Genomic DNA, 16,185 nt, shown 5'->3' on the forward strand with positions numbered 1-16,185 from the left:
ACACATTGAACACATAATCATCGGGGCCTAAGTTGCAGGAGCTGTTCAATTTGTCATCTCAGCTTGCAGCCCCGTTCAATTCAGTAGCATCTAATCTTACATTTTTCTTCAAAGCTAACAATCTCCATATAGCCTTTCATCCCAATAACGTTAAAAATGTTGATTAAATCTTGCCCTGGTTAGACTTAACGACCGAGAAATCGATTGCTTTGAATGACAAATAAATCTTCGCATCTTACTCATAAAAGGCTGACCCTTGTTCCGTATCTCTATCCTAAAAACATGGATACATAAGCGAGAACATGTATATCACTTTAAAATGAAACATAACAAAACGAGCTCAGGAATGGAAGTGGGTGAAATGGTGACTCTGATCTGCGCCACAGGCTCCAAGCAAAATTAAACTTTCCTCGACTAAAATGAAAGAAAAACAATATATTGCCGGGGATGTAATTGCTGAGGTCTTCTTGTTAAATGTGTTCAGTCTGTTTGCTGGAATTGTGTGATGATAAATGTTGCAAAATTAATCATGTGCGATAGGCTCGGCCGGAGAAACATAAAGAGAGAGAGAGAGTGAGTCCTGCTTTTCATCACTCTCTCATTTATTGTCATATTACTTACTGCAGGCTTCAGGCTTTAAATTTAGTTTTGTCCTGTTCGATTTATTCATCAATGTGTTTTATTATTGGCTATTTTGTTTTTATTGTAGTTGAATTGATTTCTCCTGATTAATTCTCCTATTGATAACATTTGAAAATAGTTTCAGTTCTGTTCATCAATTTTCTCTTCCAGTTTATTTATCCAATTTACGTTCCCATTGCCAGAATATAAGGTTTTTTATCACGCAATCTTTTTTTAAAATGATTTTCATGCTTCTATTTCTATTTTCCTGAACCTAGTCAGAACAAGCGATTAATTTTGACAGATGATGATCTCATTTACACCAAAAAATCTTTATCCATTTCTCCTGTGGCTTATATTCGAAATCCAACTACTTCAGCAAAATTTTGGTGGGTCTCCTATTAAATGAGTAAGGTTTGTGTCCTTTAACGTACATAACATAGCCACTTGGGTAGCTTTCCCAATCTCTCCTTGCAGAAGCAATTGTTGCAGTTGAAATCCAAAATGATAACATTCATTTGAATATAATTTATTCCATAGCTTTATCAACTTGTTTGGTTTCAAGCCCCTGCCACTTTGCTATGGTTTCTAAAACAAACATATTCTTGTTATTTAACCTGGCTATGATGCAGCCTACCCCGAGGCATTTGTTCTCGATATCCAATTATGATCAGCAGATCAGAAGCAATTGCTAATACTTTATCTAAATGTTTCGCCTAAAATATGAAGATGACAAATCCAGACTCAGATAGAGGGACAGATTATCAGAAATACGTGAAAACAGAAAGCGAGATGATTTAAAGAGCAATGCACAGCGCAGGCATTCAAATATCAGGAATATAAGCAACTGCATGCCATTTGGCCCTTCAATGTTGCAGTGTCAATTAATATGACAATGCTGATTTTCTTTTTTATTCATTCACGGGGTGTGGGCTTCGTTATTTGATGAAGCATTTATTGCCTATCCCTGGTTGCCCTTGAGAAGGTGTTGGTAATTGCCCCCTTGAACGGCTTAAGCCCATGTGGTAAATGTACACACAATGCAGTTAGGAAGAGAGTACAAGGATTTTGGCCGAGCCACATTGAAGGAATTGCGATACATTTCCAAGTCTGGATGGTGTTTGGTTTGGAGGGGACATTCATGATGGTGGTGCTCTCATAACTCTGCTGCTCTTGTCCTTATAGGTGTTAGTGGTCGTGCGTTTGGAAATTGCTGTCTAAGGGGCCATGGTGAATTCCCGAATTACATCTTGTAGATGGTGCACACTGCTGCTACAGTCTGGTGGAAGTGGAGGGAGTGAATGTTTGTGGATGTGGTGCCAATTAAGCGACCTTGTTTGTCCTGGACGGTCTCCAGTTTCTTCAGTGTTGTTAGAACAGCGCTCATCCATTCTAGCAAGGAGTTTCCTATTTAATTCCTGACTTGTGCCTTTTAGATGGTAGACAGGCTTTGGGGAGTCAAGAGCAAGTTACTCATGGCACGATTCCTAGACTCTGAGCAGATTTTGTAGAAAGGGTATTGATATGGATAGTTCATTTCAGTTTCTGTTCAATGGTAACCCCATGATTTTGATAGTGGGGAGTCAGTAATGAAAATGCCATTGAAAATCAAGGGGCGATGGCTGGAATTTCTCTTGTTACAGAAATTCATTGCCTGAAACTGGTGTGGTGAGAAAGTTGCTTTCCACATGTCAGCACAAGCCTTGATATTGTCCAGTCCTTGCTGCACTGAACACGGACGCTTCAGCATCTGAGGAGTCGCCAATGGTGCTGCACGTTGGGCAATTATAAGCGAACATCCGCACCTCTGATCTCATGATGGAAGGAATGTCAGTGATGAAGCAGCTGAGGATGGTTGGGCCTAACACACGACCCCCAGGAGCTACTGCAGTGTTGTCCTGGCGTTGGGTGGACTGACATCCAACAACGATAGGCATAGTCCTATGAGCCAAGTATCACCCCAGCCGGTGGAGAGCTCTGCCCCTGATTCCCATTGTCTCCAGTTTAGGTGGGGCTCATTGATTCCACACGCTCTAAAAAGCTGCCTTGATGTTAAGGGCAGTCATTCTCACCACCCTTCGGTAGGTCAGCTCTTTTTTCCATGTTTGAACCAAGGCTGTATCGGGTTCAGGAGCTGAGTGCCACTGGAGGAACCAAAGTTGGGCATCAGTGAGCAGGTTAGTGCTATGGAAGTACCGCTTGATAGCACTATGGAAGACCTCTTCCATTAATTTACGAATGATGGAGAGTAGACTGATGGGGCGGCAACTGGGCGGCTGGATGACTGCTGCTATTTCTGTACAGGACATTCCTGTGCAATTTTTCAAATATCCGGATAGATGCCAGTGTTGTAGCTGTACTGGAACAGCTTGGTTAGCGGTGTGGGATGTTCTAGAGCACAAGTCTTCATTGCCATTGCTGTTATGTTGTCAGGGCCCATAGACTTTGCAATGTACAATGCCTTCAATCGCTTCTAGAGAGCATGTGGAGGGAGTTGAAATGGCTGAAAATTGGCATTTATGATACTTTGTACCTCCAGAGTGGGTCCGGATGGATCATCCACTCGTCATTTCTGGCTGCAGATTGCTGATAATTACCAGCCTTAGCTTTTGCACTGTTCTATTGGTCTCCCCCATCGTTGAGGATAGGGATATATGTGGAACCACGTCCTCCAAAGAGCTGCTTAATTGTCCACCACAATTCACGACTACATGTGGCAGGATAGCAGATCAAAGGCCTGATCCATTTGTTGTGGGTTCGCTTAGCTCAGTTTATCTCTTGCTGCATTTACTACTTGGCACACAAGTAGTCCTGCTTTATAGCTCCACCAGGATTACGATTCGTTTTTAGGTATGCCTGGCACTGCTCCTGGCATGCACCCCCTGCACTCCCCATTGAACGGAAGTTTCTGACCTGGCTTGATGGTACTGGCAGAGTGAAGTATAGATGCTGTCCACGAGTTTACAGATTGTGTTCGAGTACAATTGCTGCTTCTGTTGGACCAAGCGCCTCATGGAAGCTCAGCCTTGAGTTTATAGATGGTAATTAGCAGGATGTTCCCATTCTTGACCTGATGGGGTCTTCGTGGGCTTCGGAGTCGATGTTGAGGACGCAGGAGTCGATTTTTAGTACTCCAGGGCAACTCTGTACCCCTGCCTCCCTGCATACCTCTGTGTCACCGCCTCTGCTCGTGGGGCAGGACATACACAGGCATGGTGATGTTGGAGCCTGGGACTTGGGACATTATCTGAATGGTATGATTGCTTGAGGATGACTGTGTCCGGCTGTCGCTTGACTGATCTGTGAGACAACTCTCCCACTTTTGGCATTGGTGCCGATTAATTAGTAAGGAGGACCTTGCAGGACCAAAAGGGCTCTGACTGCCTTTGTTGTTTCTGCTGCCTTGGTCGATGCTGGATGATCCGTCCGGTTTTATTCCTTTACAACTGAGCAGCTTGTGGCTTGCCCGACTATTTGCACAGTCAAACACTTTGCTGTGGGTCTGGAATCACATGAAGGCCACGCCAGTTAAGGATGACAGGTGAAGCAGATGGATTTTTCAAAACAACAAGTGCGCAATGTACATTAATTTCCCCTCATTGAATTATATTCTCGCCATCTGCTGCAGTGGGTTTCAAAACCAGATCTGAAGAGCATTATCATATGTTTTAGGATTACTAGCCGAGCTATACTATCGCTATGACATAGCCTCCCCGTGGTAAATCATTAACAGTACCGGTCTGCAGTGTCTTTACATGACTTAATGTCCCAAAGCTATTAATTTCACTCCTAAATATGTACAGCAACTTAACATCCAGAGCCTTTTGTGGTGGAAAGTATCAAACATGAAAAACGTTTGTGCACAGATATTGCTCCAAACCTCAGCACTCGGCAATGAAATTATTCTCAGACGGTGTGATGTCATTCTCGACTCGCTAGCTATTGATAAACGATTGAATGTATTCGCTTCAAATGATATTGGATAAAATGCTTTCCGCAATTGTGCTTGATGAGTGGGGAAGCAGAACTGCATCAGAATTTAAATCCAAACATAAAATTCCCACAGGTTAACAGAAATAACTTGGAAGACTCAAAGCCACTTTGGCAAATTCATGGCAAGTCTTTATAAAACGGGGGCTGTATCAAATGATTTTAAGTCATGCCGGGTGGGGGTTGCAGAGGAGATAGCATTCCGGTAATGTCCCAATGCTAGTAATGGATAAGACCAAGGCAACTGATAATCAGGAATTAAGAAGCTAGTCTCAGTAATGGGCACAAATAATCAGTTGTCGGAATTAAATATCAACTGAAAAGGCCCAGCAAGCCACCCAGTTCAAGGGAAATTAGGGATGGTCAGCAAATGTTAGCTTGGCAGCGGTGCCGATCAAAAAATAAGATAACAAGAGGCATTTGCATTGGCACAGAAATAATACAGGAACAGTCACAATTTAGTGCGTTGGCGCAGACACAGGGAGACTGGCAGCGATCAAGTAGCAAATGAAGACGAAACATACAGAATAATATAACTGAGACAGATAGAGATGGAAACCTGGGCTGAGAGGCTTTGAAGCATTCACAAGGGAGATTGAAATTTATAATGTTTACAATGGTGTAATGTCATGTCGATTGCTGAACTATAGGCACACTATATATGAGTTATTTCTCCCATTTCACTGCCATTACCTGACTTTGCCCTCTCCATCCTTTAATGAATCTGAATTTATGTTGATTCCCTGTTTATATTAGGATGTCTGTGGTATGCTGTACTAATTCTGGTTACGTTAGGCAAAAAGTAATTTTCATACTTCATATTTTCTTTCCGAAGACGTTCTGTTCGTTTTTGCTGTATTTTAATTTCTGTGCATTCAACTTGGTGGATACCTTTCTCTTTAGTTTAAATTCTGTTGAACGGAATGAATTTGGCCCATCGTGTTTCATTGTGATCAGGTAGTTCTTTATCTTTTACTGGGATATTTATTACGCTGCAGTCCGTCGTTCACATTATAAACAAAGACAAGTTGTCATTCAATCTCTGGCTGTTCATTACATTTCTTTGCATTCCTTCCTGAGACCCATTCCCGTTCCCTGATCATCAGATGTTTTATAGCTAATGACGTCATCTTTGCCTTACGTACACCTTTGTCAATGCACCTTCCAAGAAGATTGTGATAAGCTGCCCAGCATATGTATGAAAAGTCCGAAGGTTCTTGAGGGTCTCTGAGATAATTTTCCCTCTGACAAACAACAGGGGGTCTAAGCTGTGTAATGAGAAGGACAAACGACATTTAGGGCTGCCCAAAGATATTTAAGGAGTGCAACTTATAAATCAATCTACTTTCCAAATAAAATTAATGGAACAGCAGGAATGAAGAAAAACATGAAAATACAATTTTTCAAAAACGTAAATACATGCAGAAAGCTCAGGTCCTGATGCATGGGGATGATATAAAGAGCAGCATACGGTGACAGAAAAGAAAGGAAGAATAATAAGGTTTTAATATTTCACGATCTTGCAATTAATAGAAAAATCACCATGTAAACTGTTACAATGACATGTAAGTAGCAGAATTGATAAGGGAGAAATAGTGGAAGTGATGTATTAGAAATATTAGAAGGCTTTTGTTTAATTCCCAACGAAGAGGTTAGTGTGTAATGTTTAAGCAAACGCCAATGGGGGTAATATGTTGGCATGGATTAATAATTGGTGAGCAGACAGAAAATGGAGTGTAGGAAGACACAGGTAAGTTTCAGAGGGGGAGGCAGTAACCACGGCGATCAGTGTTTGGGTCCTAGCTATTCACAATATATATCAATGGTTTGGATGAGGGAAACAAACGTAATATTTCCAAGTTTGCTGACGACAAGAAACTTTGTGAGAATATGCGGGGTAAAGAGGGCGCTCAGAAGTTTCAAGGTGATGTAGGCAAGTCAAGTGTGTGAGAAACTTTTGGAAGATGCAAAATAACGTGGTAGGTGTGAGTTATCAAATATGGCAGGGAAGAAGAAATGTAGAGACTTTTAAAGATGACGATAGATTAGGAATTGTTGATTTTTAAAAGGACATACAAGCCCTGATACACCAACTAATGAAAACAAGCAACCAGGTGCAGGAAGCAATTGAGAAAAAAAATGACATTTTGGCTTCATTGAGAGAGGGTTTGAGCAGAGGAGCAAGGACATTTTAAGCAGTATTGCAGGCCCTTGGTGAGTCCACACTTGGAGTCTTTTTGTATTTCTCGCCTACGCCCCTAAGGAATGATGTATTTCCAGAGAGGGAGTGCAACGGAGGTTCAGCAGAATGATTCATCTGATATCAGGATTGTCGGATGAGGTGGAATTGGGAAGATTACGCTTTTATTTATTGGTGTTTAGGTAGATCAGAGGGGATAACATTGGAATGTGTAACATTCTGACAGGCAGGGACTGACTTGTTCCTGTGATTGTGTTTGCTCTGGCTGAGGATTGGAGAAAAAGGGTTAACAGCCTCTGGGTATGTGACAGGGTAATTACGACTGAGATGAGGTGAAAATCCTTCACTCAGAGTGCGGACATATAGAATTCTCGACCACAGGGGGCATTGTCAGCCAGGTCACTAAATATATTTAAGAGGGAAATAAATTTCTGGAGCTAACGTGAGACGGGGCATGTGGAGAGCACGAGAGCACAGCGTTAAGTCAGAGAATCAAAAATTATGCTATTGAATGACAGAGCAGGTTCGAAGAGACAAATAAACTAATTCCCTTCTGATATTCCACGTTTCTAGGAAAATAATAGCCAGATGCAATGTGAGGCAAAATAGATCTGAGAATGACTCCATTGTCAACAGAAATAAGGAGGTGGCAGGCATGCTGAGTACTTACATTCCTTCAGTATTCGCAGTGAAGGGAGAGCTCAACTTGCCAGGAGTCCCAGAGAAACAATTAGTGAATCAGGAACAAAGGCTCAACATAGTTCACGTAAGCAGGTTGAAATTAATGGAGAAATAAATGGCGCTAAACAATGGCAACAGTTGATTGCAGGATTTTAAAGGATGCCATCAGGCGCATGGCACATGTCTCTGAAGAAATAAAAACTTGCACAGTTTGCTACAGTTGGATAACACACGTTGTTTTGGAAAATGTTGCCTGTCACTCCGCTATTTAAGAAAGGTGTCAGAAGGAAACCAGGGAATTATAGAACACTTAGACTATGCTTTGTTGTAAAGCAAATAAGAAAGGTCACTATGATCGATATAGTGTGTGAACGCCTTGAGATGCGTCAGCCAATCAGCGTATGCCAACACTGGGTTTTAAAGAGTAGGTCGTGCCTGAGGAATTCATTGAATTTATTGAAGGATTTACTCAATTAATTGACTGTGCAATGTCTATGGGTTTTATGTGTACCAACATCCAGGGTATTTCTGATAAATTCCTGCCTAAGAGACTATTAGCTAAATGTCACACTAATGGAATTGGAGGCAAACTATTCCCTTGGTCACGGCTCATTTGGGATAAACCAGATGTTAGGAGCAAACGGCAATTAATACGATTGGCAGGCTGTGACTACCGGAGCACAGAAGGATCTCAACTATTCACTCGAGATACCAATCATTTAGGTGGCGATTAGAAAACCACGAATGTTAAATTGCCAATGGCATACATTTTTCTTAATTTCAACCATTTTAGACAGAAGCATCGCATTTCAAAGAGATTTTGTCAGCTGAATTGAATGGTCAAAACTGTGACAAGCGGATTACAATGTAGGCAATTGTGAGTTCTGAAACATACTCGTGTCGAGAATTTCAATGATCCACAAACAGCCCAACACAGAAATTGTAACTCATCTCACCCCAGAAAGATTGACCCCTTTTTCAGTGACTGCTCCCATGTGCTCTAGTTTCCCACCCAGGGGAAGAAACTGTAATTGCCTATTCTGGCATATCGGAGTGAAAATGATGCACTTTTCAATGAGATCACCCCACACTCTTATACACTGCAGAGAGGCCTACTTCAGACAACTTTCATCATTGGGCAACACTTTCATCCCAGGAGACAATCTAGTGAATATTTTATCTCCCACTTCCTGTGCAATTTTGCTTCTACTTACATATGGAGACCAACATTACGCACACAGCTCTAGACCTGGTCTGATCAAAGCCCTGTAAATTTGTGGATGAGTTACCTTATTCTTGTGCAAGAATGCCCTTTCAGTGTACACCAGCATTGAGTTGGCCTACCCAGTGGCCTTTTTTAGCCCCATGCAAACTTCCTGCTTTCCTTGTTCCAGTATGAGTAAAACCAAGTCCCTGTGAAGATCCATATTAAGGCGTTTCAAACGTTGAAAAATCTCCCGTTTCCTATATTTTCTAACAATCTGTATCAATTCCTTCCTTTCAATATCTTGTTCCCGCTTATTTAACACGTGTCTACCTCTTTGCAGCCAATTTGTGCCCTCCTTACAGTTTACAATTCTCACCCTGTTTTGTCTGTTATCCATAGTGAATGTATTAATCTCCATCAATTCATCGTTAATACAGGTTGTGCTTAGCGGATTCTCCAGCAGTAATCCCAACGGCTCTCCACGAGTTCCAGCCAGAGAAGTTGAAAATTCCCCACCTGTTTCACCTCCCTGCCGCTCCCCTATTACCAATTCTCCATCAATAATATCCTGACCGTGCAAAGGCTGACCTTGCGCTTTAAGCTTTAGCGTGGCACGATACAGTCCAGGGAGTTTCATTTAGAGAGAAGAATGCTGTGAAAAATTAGCTAAAATGGCAGAGAAGCTCAACAGGGTAAAATTGTTTGCAGACATGTGGTTATATGAACTTCAGTAATAGGTGCTGGGGAAGGCTACTTGTTCCTTGCAGCTTATTTTCCCACGTAATTTAAACATTCCTGTGTTTTTCTTTTTACCTCAGCCTCACTTCTCATAAATTCCCCACATTTTTAATGTCCTTTGTGCCCAAAACACCAGTGAATTTATATTTTGTACATGTTCAATGGCCGATCATCTGCAACTCTCTACGGTGGAGGATTTCAAATATTCATGATCCTTTGATTGAAGAAATTTCCTCGCATAGTACAACTAAGGTATCGATTATGTAACCATCCTGCACATTTCAGCAAGCAGACATGTTAGTGCCAAATGAAATGTTACAGAATGGAATTAGGAATGATTTGTTAGCTGGAGAGCCAGGACTGCAGCAGAGGTTAAACACAAAAGTAAACCATCCTCTGGATGAATCGCCAAATCCTATAGGAGGCAATGTCACTGTGGCAGTCCAGAGAAGCTGATTTCTAAAAAAAATGTTTCCTGGAAGCTGATGATCGCAGATTCAATATGTGTAGGCCGTTTGCTGGACAACTTTGAAAGTTTTTATCTAATGACTTAATAATACAGTAACAATCCTGACTGAAAAGAGAGTCAGACAGAGAGAGAGAGAGAGAGAGAGATAGAGATAGAACGACGGAGAGAATGATAAATAGAGACACCGAATATCTTTGTCCATGTCTCTTAAGTTTATTCTTTCTGATGAATTTTTATTGCCACTCTCAACATTCTGATTTGTATTTTTTTATGTTTGGTAGGATATTGTGAGATTTTTTTGATTTATTCCTTCCTGAATTACGGCCGTGGCATATGCCATTCTTTTTACAAAATTTTCCTAACCTCTTGATCTGCATTTCGTCCTCCTGTTCATTTCCGCCTTTGTACTTAGTGAATGATGCTTGCTGTCATTTATATAGTCCCTCTGATTCATTTATTCATCCTATTGTTTTATGATTAACTACTTGCTTTCTCTTTTATTGGGAGATAGTTGGCCCGACGTCTTTCTCCCTCCCTCTCTCTCTTTCTTTCCCTCTGTGTCTGACTCTCTCTCTCTCTCTTTCTCTCTCTCTCTCCCTCCCTCTCTCTCAATCTCTCCCTCCCTCTCTCTCAAAATATCAGCCTGTCTGTCTGTCTCTCCCTCTCTCTCTTTGTCTATCTGTCTGTCGTTCTGTCTGTCTGTCTCTCTCTCGCTGCCCCTGTTTCGCCGGGTCGACTTTCTAACATACGATTAATTTTGTCGCATTGAATTCCACACAAGCAAAGAAAACACATTGAAAACATTTAACGCGACGACCTCAGCTTTTCCATCGCCGGCAAGATAACTTCCTGTCATTTCTTTCGAGGAAAGATTCCTTTTGCTTTTAACCTGTGGCGTAGATCTGCCTGAGCATCTCACCCACTTCCGGTCCTGATCTCGTTTTGTTATATTTCATCTTACAAGGATAGAAATCTGCTCGCCTGTTTCTTTTTTTTTTTGGGTAACCTAAACCTTGGAGGAAAGGAACAATTTTCAGTCATTTATGAATACATATCGGATATGTTTTTGACACTTAAAGCGTTGTGAATCTTTGGACTTTCCTGCCACAGAAAGCAGCAGATTTCTCGGTCACTGAGTGTAAACAGGGCCTGGTTTAATCCAACTTTTGGATGTGATTGGGGTGAAAGGCTTCATGGAAAATGTCAGCGTTTGGAAATAAGTAAATGATTCGATACAAATAATTGAAAGGGGCTGCAAGCTGAGGTGACAAAATAAGCTCCTGATGCGGTATAGTTATGTACTGGTGATAAGATGCTTCAATGTGTTTCACTCTATTCATCTTCTGTGCTTTGTACCCTTATTTTTCACAGCCTGTCTCTGTAACGGGAGTGATTACGTCCGTTTCCATTTTTTATTCAACTGTAAAATAATTGGCATGTGAATGATTCCTACTTTAATACGTATTTCCATGTTGGAGACAGGCCGCTCGACCAAGATCAGAGGCAGTTTAAATAATGTGAAATACATTCTGCAGCACAACTAATCTTGGAGCAAATTTAAAGTGAGGAATTGCACGGGTACTAACGGGCGCAATGCTGATCCCGTAGATGGGAAATCCACCATCGCAGTGGTCATAAATCCAGACTTTGAAAAATCACAGAAACAGGTATCATACATCCTTTTAGCGTGGGATAGGGGAAGCACCAATCAGAATATAATTAGATATTTTTGGTAAACATTGTTAAATAGGTAAGGGAAAAAAAACTGCCAAAATAAAACTAGGCAGTAAGGAGCTGATATTGTGGCAAGGAAAATGCAAATTTGTGCTTATAAACTGGAGTCGATTATTAATTATATAAAGAGAGAATAACGGCGCGAAATATATATTTATACGGAATGAATAGGCATCTAGAATAGTATGTTCCATTAAAACAACCAAAAAAATAGCTTTTAATCAACGTTCCTGTGTGAATAAATGGATAGGATCAAGAAATAGAAATTTAAGTGAATCACATGCAATAAACAGAATGAGAATAAAGGAGAAGACGATGAAAAGAAAGCACAGCGTTAGGGAAGAATTCGAAAGAAGGAAGGCAAATAAAAGCTTCGAAATTAAATGATGAATGGATAAATGAAAGAAGTAATATAATATCTTAAAGTCAAAATTAACAAAGGGTAAATCAGTGTGTGAACCGAGATAAATAGGATGCATTCGGTGAATATCAGCTCGAAAGCAATGACATAGTCTATCTCTCTCTCTCTCTTCTCGCTCTCTCTAGATCTCTCTCTCTCTCTCTCTCTCTCTCTCTCCGTCTCCCTCTACCCGTCCATTCTGGTGAGTTTTTAAAGGTATAACTTCATGACAGCTTTCTCATCCACGGGGTAAGCATTGCGTCCTGTCCTACAAAGTAAATACCTCACCGCATTTCCCCCTTTCCCTTCCCGCCTTTCACAGATCCATTGAGTAATCCAATCTCCTGCTGTACTCATCGCATAATCTTTACTCTGCTTAAAACTTTTCTCCCGGATTTTCCTCGGAGCCCCTTCCATTATTTGGTGGTCTCTTGACCTGCCCTTCCCCTGATATTCAAATTTGCCCTGACACACCCTTCCTCTGCACATCTGTCCTCGAAGATAATAATATGGTCAGTAGTTCAGCAGCATTTGCTTACAACATATTCAAATAATTAAGGTACTTTTGCACGTTGACGAGACAGCGTCAGTTGCATGGTCAAACTGCCAGGGATAAGGAGAGTAATAAAAAAAAATACAGCATCCAGGTGAATTACTGAGCAAAGTACATCACATGCACATGGACACCAGAAACCGAAACAACAGTAGCCATTCAGCCCTTATTGTCCATTGCCATTTAAGAAGACAATTCCAGATCTATTACTAAACTTTAACCTCCTTCAGTGTCAATTTTGTTTCAAAGCGTGCATTTTCCCCAAGGCATTCTGGCACAATACACCTGTTCTTGTTCTTGTTTCATTCCCCAGAACATTCAATATTCTGATGCCAATTGTTCAAGTTGTAAAAAAATGTTCACACTGGTTTCCTCGCGGTTTGCAGGCTATTATCCAGAGTGACCCTTCATTTTGATATTCTTATTTTTGTTCCCCCACTATCAGATTTTGGCCTATTCATTACGCCGAAAAGAATCACCGAGAAGTGTGTGATGAAGATGGAATATACTTCAATGCAATATGACATGTGAGAAAATATATTTAGTAATAGGCATGGGTGACATATGGAAATAAGCATCCAGCAGAGATTGGAACCACAAAAACAGAGTGAGGGAAATAGTCAGGGAGAGTTACACGCTGCTGGATGGGTTATTACCACATCCAGTAAAAAGATTTTTGCTTAAAAAGACCACCGTTCAAACGCAATGACATTCCCGTCCTACCGAGTGAAATTGTTCCTCTCGTCCTGGCCATATTGTTCACTCACTGAAGTGTTTGGTCACCACTATCCCTTTACTCAGCCACTGAAACTCCTCCCCTCCCCGGTTCCTGCCACCCGATTCAATGAAAACCTGTCGCTCCCTTAACCCCGCCTCCACACCCACTGAAACTCTTCCCCTCCCCTCTCCCCTCCTCCAAACCCACTGAATAATTCCACCTACCGTAAGCCCCTCTGGCCACGGAATGCAACTCCGCACCTCGCTGAACTTATTCCACATCTCCTGAGATGCTCCTTCCCCTCAGCGACTTCCCAAAAATCTCTTACTCATCCCTTGATTTTATTATTCCCAGCACCTAAGCAGCTGTCCCAATCTTTCAACAACTTGCACATTCTGTGTACCCTGTCATGATCTCCAGGCCCCTTACCCAGCAACTTGATAGATTCACTCTGCTCCTGACACCCTTTCCCATCCACTGCGCTGTATTTAATGAAGACGAGGGAGGTCTGAGCTGATACACGGAGAGCAGGTGTGAGCCCTGCGTCACCGCCTTGAGTGAAGTCCCACTGAATTTAGGGCCACTCACGCACTTAATTTAATAATGTCGGGGTTTCCCCGTGTTCAGGGATTTCAGCGGTGGAAACCAAACCCACCGAGAGCTGCCGGCCAATCAGTTACTGGCAGCTCCTGGACGGCAGAACCACTACGGATACCACAACCAGCTTCGTCCTCTGGTCATCGCTAAATCCCAGGGCAGAGGTGACTGATGGTGGGAGAGAAAATGAATTTATCACTCCCATGTATAACTTTGACACGTACAGAATTAATCCCGAACATACAAATCCACCACTGACAAGTATAGATTGAATCTCAAACATTCACACAACACAAGAGACTGACAAATACATATAATCCCATAAGTGACAACCAAATCGTTGAACTAGGATACATCAGAGAGATATATAATCAATATCAAACACCAGGCAAAGAATGAAAATCCAATACACAATGAAATATAGATAACGATTCTGATATCCAAATGCTATTAGTAAAACGACTATCAATATGATGCACGGTTCCAGGGAATTTTTGCTGCAGACTGAAAACGAGGCTCGCACGCAAAACCACAGACATACAGAATCAGAATGACGCCCCACACCCTTATCCAGTTGTAAGGAATGATAAAGATCTGATCACACATTGACATTTACACAAAAAACTAGACATGGTTCCAGGAACTGATTGAGATTGGATATAACACTCGCTTACGGCAACAAGATAGTGACCGATGCGGAATGAATGAGACACCCGCTTACAGTACCAGAGAATGGCAGATAGCGAATGAAACCAAGACGTGCTTACAGTAACAGAAACTGACTGATAGAGAAAAATACTTCCACAACTGCAGTGCATACGGCAGCTTCACAATGCGGACAAAATTGTTAACAATATCGGGAAATGACCGACAGAAATACAATAGAACACATATACACTGCTCCCGAGAGTAACAAATACTGAATAACCAAACACTCACCTATAATTCCGCTGATAATCAATCCAAAATCACCATCTTGCAATACGGGTTAAATAGGCTGCTTTCGCAGTTCAATCTGCGTCATCACGTAGAAAGATCCAAATTCACGGCCCCGAATTCGCCCACTAAATACAAGAGCCTGTTCAGCAGGTTTTAGGAATTCGCAAATTGAAATACTGATAGTCTACCCACTCAATTATTATAGTGACATGCCCCTTGCCCTGTAAAATACTGACAGTCTTATCACTCGATTACTACAGTGACAGGCGCCTGGTCCAGTAAAATACTGACAGTCTACCCACTGAATTACTAAAGTGACAGGCCCCTGGTCCTGTAAAATACTGAAAGTCTAACCACTCAATTATAATAGTGACAGGTCCCTGGCCCTGTAAAATACTGACAGTCTACCCACTCAATTACTACAGAAACAGACCCCTGGTCCTGTAAAATACTGACAGTCTACCCACTCAATTACTATAGTGACAGGTCCCTGGTCCTGTAAAATACTGACAGTCTACCCACACAATTACTATAGTGACAGGTCCCTGGCCCTGTAAATTACTGACAGTCTACCCACTCAGTTACTATAGTGACAGGCCCTGGCCCTTTTAAAATATTGGCAGTCTAACGACTCAATTACTACAGTGACAGGTCCCTGGCCCTGTAAAATACTGACAGTCTTACCAATCAATTCCTATAGTGACAGTTCCCTGGCCCTGTAAAATACTGATATTCTACCCACACAATTACTACAGTGACAGGCCCGTGGTCCTGTAAAATACTGACAGTCTACCCACTCAATTACTACAGTGATAGGCCCTTGGTCCTGTAAAATACTGACAGTCTACCCACTCAATTACTATAGTGACTGGCCCCTGGCCCTGTTAAATACTGACTGTCTACCGACTCAATTACTAAAGTGACAGGCACCTGACCCTGTAAAATATTGGCAGTCTAACCACTCAATTACTACAGTGACAGGCCCCTGGTCCTGTAAAATACCGACAGTCTACCCACTCAATTACTACAGTGACAGGCCCTGGCCCTGTAAAATCCTGACAGCCTACCCACTCAATTACTATAGGTACAGGCCCCTGGCCCTGTAAATTACTGACAGCCTACCCACTCAATTACTACATTGACAGGCCCCTGGTCCTGTAAAATACTGACAGCCTACCCACTCAATTACTACAGTGACAGGTCCCTGGGCTTGTAAAATACTGACAGCCTACCCACTCAATTACTATAGTGACAGGCCCCTGGCCCTGTAAAATACAAACAGTCTACCCACTCAATTACTATATAGAAAGGCCCCTGGCCCTGTAAAATCCTGACAGC

The sequence above is a fragment of the Cetorhinus maximus genome, unplaced genomic scaffold (assembly GCF_964194155.1).
Source record: "Cetorhinus maximus unplaced genomic scaffold, sCetMax3.hap1.1 HAP1_SCAFFOLD_275, whole genome shotgun sequence".
Lineage (NCBI taxonomy): Eukaryota > Metazoa > Chordata > Chondrichthyes > Lamniformes > Cetorhinidae > Cetorhinus > Cetorhinus maximus.